Source organism: Petaurus breviceps, unplaced genomic scaffold (genome assembly GCF_028583685.1).
Source record: "Petaurus breviceps papuanus isolate PSGF00001 unplaced genomic scaffold, PetGlider_PUasm1.0 76, whole genome shotgun sequence".
NCBI classification, from domain to species: Eukaryota; Metazoa; Chordata; class Mammalia; order Diprotodontia; family Petauridae; genus Petaurus; species Petaurus breviceps.
Genome location: NW_027186473.1, coordinates 28,320 through 34,615, shown reverse-complemented (window position 1 = coordinate 34,615; position 6,296 = coordinate 28,320). Strand labels below are relative to the sequence as shown.

Here is a 6,296-nt window from a genome sequence, read left to right as displayed (position 1 = left end):
GAGTGTAATGAGATCTGTGACTCTTTATACTATGCTACTCACTCCATCATTGAAAATGAAAAGGGGGAAGGAACCCATCACTATTCACAAGTGCAAAACCCTTCTGGACTAAGCACCTGCCATAGTCATGAGGGTAAGAAGTGGGTACCATAGTGCAGAGAGAATTTCCCTGACATCACTAAAGCAGATGCCAGGCCAGATAGGTTATAACTGCTCTAAGGGGGGCAAATACTAGACTTGACAGAGGGAAAGTTGGAAGCTTTTATAGTTGGGGGGGAGGGGGAGAGACAGGAAGAAAGTGTTAGGAGACCAGGAGAGGTGTAATTATATTGGACATAAGCTATAGGAGTGGTTATTTTTGGAAACATAGGAGAAAACCTATCTTCTCACCCTCCAATTGATCACGCATCCCTTAGGGTCAGACCAAGTCCCCTTCTGGTCAAGTCATGATCCCTCAAAAGACCACAATCCCTACTGTGAAGGACTTCTGCACCCCACACAGAGGCTGCTGAATATCTATCCCTGTATATCCTTCCTATAAACCTCAATTTACCATAAACATCTTTTGTAGACACTTCCTGTACCTCTTAATTTGAATGTGAGCATTGATTGGTCAGCTAGGTGGTATGAGGAATAGAGCACTGGACTTGGAATCAGGAAGACTCATATTCATGAGTTCAAATCTAGACTCAGACATTTACCAGCTGTATCACCCTGGGCAAGTCATTTAACCTTGTTTGCCTCCGTTCCTTATCTGTAAAAAAGTTTGGAGAAGAAAATGGCAAACCACTTCAGTGTCTCTGACAAGAAGACCCCGTACAGGGCCACATAGAGTTGGAAGTGACTGAACAGTAATAATTGGTTAGCTTCTTAACCATCGGGCTCAAACAGTCAAGATGACTACAGCCGTAAGTAGTGCCCGCATTAATGAAATAATAGACTCATTAGAGTATTGAATTAGAGCCCCCCCATTGACAAATTTCCAATTACCTACCTTTCACACCCATTTACCTACTATTCAGAGAACAAGAAGAGGTTAAAACCAGAAGTAGGATTGCTCCCAGGCCAGGGGCGGGGAACCTTCAATCTCAAGGCCACATGTGGCCCTCTATGTCCTTAAGTGCAGCCCTTTGACTGAATCCAAACTTCACAGAACAAATCCAAGTTGGGATTCGGTCAAAGGGCTGCACTTGAGGACCAGAGGGCCACATGCGGCCTCGAGGCTGCGGGTTCTCCCCCCTGTCCCAGGCCTTCTCCACTTAAGTACTCTATTCAGTGAATCAGCCGTACTTATATCTACAATTTCCATTTTTCAGTCCCACCATAAGTTTTCTGAAGTGATCACTGACATAAAGTTCTGATGAGCAGATACTGCAGCCTCTGTCACTTTGCAATCTAGGTATGGTACTCCACAGTCCTTACTGGTTGCCAAAAATAGCACAATCTGGACAGACTACATTTCTTTGAAAAGTGTCTTAGCCCTCATTTAAGCTTAGTACCACAATATACAACAAATGTGTCAGAGAAAAGCAGGTTTTCTCATTTGTCAAACTGTCTAAAAAGAAACAGAAAACATTTATTTATAAAATACACATGAAATATACAGAAAATCTTGGCCTATTCAAAATTCAAGAGATAGGTGGGGAGGATGAGAAAGAATAGGGATAGGATAGAAAAAGAAAAAAGGAAGAAGAGGGAACAGTTGAAGCATTTTTGAAAAATCAGAGAACAGGAGGAAATTCAGAAAGAAAAACAGACAAACAGGACAGCCTTGAAAGTTATATGTTGAACTTATTAGATACTTTAAAAGAAAATCTAACTGTAGGTAAGAGACCCAGAGTTGCGCGACCAAAAAAAGAAAAAGAAATTGAAGGAATTACAATGGGCAATGAAGTAACAAAACTCTCTTTTTGCAGATGATATTCTAGAGATTCAACTAAAAAGTTAGTGGAAACAATTGATAATTTTAGCAAAGTAATAGGAGATAAACCCACATAAATCATTAGTATTTCTATATTTCACCAACAAAATCCTGGAAGAAGAGATAGCGAGAGATAACCCATTTAAAATAATTGTAGACAGTATAAAATACCTGGGAATATACCTGCCAAGACAAACCCAGGAACTACATGAACATAATTATATTAAAAAAAACTTTTTACACAAATAAAGTCAGATTTAAATAATTGGAGAAATATTATTTGTTCATGGATGGACAGTCAATATAATAAAAATGGACAATTGTGCCTTAACTAATCTACTTATTTAATGCCATCCAAATTAAATTGCAAAACAATTATTGCGCTAGAAAAAATAATAAGATTTATTTGGAAGAACAAAAGATCAAGAATATCAATGGAATTAATGAAAAAATATAAAAGAAGGAAGCTTAGCAGTAGCAGATCTTAAACTATGTTATAAGGCAATAATTATCAAAACTCTTGTATTTACTAACAAATAGAAAGATGAATCAGTGGAACAGAATAGATATACAATACACAATAGCAAATGATTATAATAACCTTGTGTTCAACAAATATAAAGATTTTGGAATAAGAATTCAATATTTGGTAAAAAAAAGAATATTGTTGGAAAAACTGAAAAGTAGTCTGGCAGAAACTGGATATAGATCAATATCTTATACCATTTACCAAGATAAGGTCAAATAATGAATATATAACCTAGATATAAAGGGAGATATCATTTAAAAAGTACAAAAACATGTAACATATTACTTATCAGACTTCTAGATAAGAGAAGAACTTATGAATAAACAAGAGATCATTGCGACTTATAAAATGGATCATGTTGATTACATTAAATTAAAAAGGATGCGTACAAGTAAAATCAATGGGGCCAAGATTTAAAGGAAATCAGAAAATTGGGGGGTGGGGTTTACACAGTTTCTCAGAATAAGGTGTCATATCTCAAATATATAGGGAACTTTGTCAGATTTATAAAAATATTTGAAATTTATAAGAACCAATTGATAAATGGTCAAAGGATATGATCAGGCAGTTTTTCAATGAAGAAATCAAAACTAGAAATGGTCATATGCAAAAATGCTTAAAACCAATTTTGATTAGAGAAATACAAATTAAAACAGCTTTGAGATATCATCTCACACCTATAAGATTGGCAAAAATGATAGAAGGATAAGATGACAAATGTTGGAAGGGATATGGAAAAATTGAGACACATATACTGTTAGTGAAAGTGTGAACTAATCCAAACATTTTGGAGAGCAATTTGGAATTATACCCAAAGAGCTATAAAATTGCATATACCCTTTGACCTAGCAATACCTCTATTAGGTCTATTTCCCAAGGTGATCACTGAAAAAGGAAAATAACCCATATGTTCTAAAATATTTGTAGCAGATCTCTTTGTGGTGGCAAAGAATGGGAAATTGAGGGAATGACTAACCAAGTTGTGGTATATGATTGTGATGGAATACTACTGTGCTAGAAAAAATGATAAACTGGTTGATTTTAGAAAAACGTGGAAAGATTTGCATGAAATAATGAAGAATAAAATGAACAGAACCAAGAGAATATTGTACACTATAACAGCAATATTGTTTGAAGAACAACTGTGAATGACAAAGTTATTTTGAATATTACAAATACTCAAATCAACTACAACTAGCCACCTCCAAAGACAGAACAGATAAGTAGATGTATGTATAGTATGATTTTATGTATACACACACACACATATCTGTGTCAAATGGTGGTCTTTTCTAGAGTGGAGTAGAGAGGGAGGGAGAAAACATTAAAATAAAAAATGCACAGTAAAGAACAAAAGAAAACTCAGAAAGAAGCACTGAAAAGCAACATAGCTTTGAAAATGATATGTAGTATTTATTACACAATTTATTTTTAAAGTAAAGGGTGAAATGGAGATTCATGGTTTCATATTGAATCCTCTTTTGTGTCATGCTGTGTATGTGGAAATGCTTTAAAAAATTTTTGTATTAAGTTCAAAATAAAAAAAAAATTTTAAAAGGAACATGGGTAATGATATATAAGGCCTGTCTCCCATTACAGCCTAGCAAGTTCGCAGAAGTATTATCATTCTTTTCTTTTAATTAATTGGTTTTTTACTCTATGTCTGGACCCTTAACACCTTAGTTTTCTTTTTAAAGTTGTTTTTAATATGTGGTCACTGTCATTTTTAATATGTTGCTCTTAACCAAGGGTGATCACATAGGTCTCCACATGTCTGGATACCTCCGTTTTAAAGGGGGCTGTGGTTCAGCAGTTCAGCCTTCCCCTAGACTTCTAAGGGCTGGAAAAACTAGGAGGTTCCATGCAGGGTGACTTCTGAGGAAATGAGATCATGGTGAAGAGACTCTCTGTGCCCCTCTTGAGGAATTAAACTACATCTGTCCAGTTTCCAATCAGGAAAACCAAGCCAAAAACAAGACTCAGGGTATCAGACATAGGTTGAAGTTCTGAGGAATAAAAATTGCCACCTATTTAACTGAGCTGGCTAGGTAACTGCTTCTGTGGAGAGACTTCCAGGGGTTCTGGGAAGGCCCTCTCAGGCCTGGGTGATGCTTCAAAGTCTTCTTTCTCCAATCCTTTATCTTGAGGCTTATGCTCCTGTTTAAAATGCAAATATCCCTGAAAGGGATAACTTGTAAAACTTATCAGTCACATAGGCGTTCAAGCCATTGATTCCTTAGCTTCCTTCCTGGGAGTAAGTTTCAGTGATCATGTGGCCAGTGAAAAGAGAAAAAAGAGGGAAAATATCTAACAAAAACCTTGTTTCCCTGTATCTTTTTATGTTTAAGTCCAGTCCACACTCTGGTCCTGTTAGAACTATGGTGGTTCATTCAGTTCCTGTAGGCAATCTATAGGCTGGTTCTGGTGAAAAGTAATGCCTATGCTACTGGTTCTCAACCTTTTTTGTTACTTGACTTCTTTTAAATGTTAAAAAATTGCAAAGATACCAAATGAGAGTATTAGCATTAGTAGTGTCCATATAGTGAGAAAATATGCTGACTAAAAGTTACTATGAATTGAGTAATGCTTGTGAATTTTTGTTTTAAATAATAGTAACTAAGTACCTTAAAAATAATTCATACATATATAGCAGGCAGCCTGTTTTAAGGCATACAGATCTGGTTGTGAAAACGCAAAGACCTTGGTTCTAATCCTCCTATGTAACCATGGTGAATCTTTCAATGCCCAAGAAAACTCTCAAAGATATAGGTTCAGACAAATTACTGTTCTGCATTGGTAAAAGAGGTTTCACACCAAGAGGTCCTGTCACTAATGAAATCCTAAGCCTATATATGTCTAGATAGATAGATCTACCTATCTATAGATATCATATATAGTAAACTAATTTAAAGACTGATAAAATTAAATTAATAAACCACTATTGAATGCCTGACTGTTTTGAGGGTAATTTTAATTTAAAAACACCAAAATCAGTCATTTCCTAAACCTGTTCTTATAATAAGCCAGGGTTTCTCCAAATATCCCCAAAGGATTACATGAAACTTTAAAAAAAAAAACCTCATAACTAAAAACTACAGTATATAATTCTCTTTACATATATTACATAAAAACATTTTAGAAAAAGCAAGTAATGGCGTTAAAACCTCAAATTGAATGTTAGAATATCGATTCCGCAAAGGCAAGGAAGTCCCAATCTAAATGTGAATTCTTAATTTCTTGTTTTAGGTTTCCAAAAGCAGGTTTGCTTTAAGGAAGTACAAATTAAGGCAATATTAATTCAAACACTATGTCTGAAATCTTTATTTGTGTTTCCTTTTTTTTCTGGGTTACTCACAGATGTTTATAAAAAAAATTTCAGGTAATTAAAATAGAACTTTGAGAGAAGGAATCAAAAATGGGAATAAGGACTTAGAATACAGTGAATTTTAGTCTTATTTTTTCTAAGCATCATATGCTGCTGAAACAGAAAGCTGAAAGCTGACTAGAGCAATGTCTTTTCTTAAAACAATGATGATATTATCTGTTCCTCCCACTAAGAAGGCGTTCTAATTTAGAGCAATGGTGGTCCTCAGCTCTCTCCCTCACCCACCTCCCAAGCTCTCCTTCATTTTGTATGGCATCAGGGAGAAATCAAAGTTGCCCCACCACCCATCCACCTGGAGGAAACACTCAGGGACATGGCCATGATGTTCCCTAGAGCACTCAAGAAAAAGGATTGTTTAAAGAGACCTACCAGATGGTGGATGATACCGATTCCTTGTGACTTTAAAGGACCACCAAAGTCAGGTTTGCTCCATATATGCAGGTGGAAATTGAAGGTCCCTT

The 6,296-nt window shown here is 35.7% G+C and overlaps 1 protein-coding gene across 2 annotated transcripts in view; it reads right to left on the bottom strand.

Annotated features, from left to right (window-relative positions):
* Nucleotides 1–6,289, bottom strand: part of RHOH (ras homolog family member H) — a 40,212-nt gene extending 33,923 nt beyond the window's left edge. For both annotated transcript variants that reach the window (XM_069105103.1, XM_069105102.1), the window contains exon 1: nt 6,205–6,289. The gene's annotated coding sequence lies outside the window, so the exon portion shown is untranslated. The remainder of the gene's footprint in view (nt 1–6,204) is intronic.
* Between the last annotated feature and the right edge of the window lie 7 nt (nt 6,290–6,296).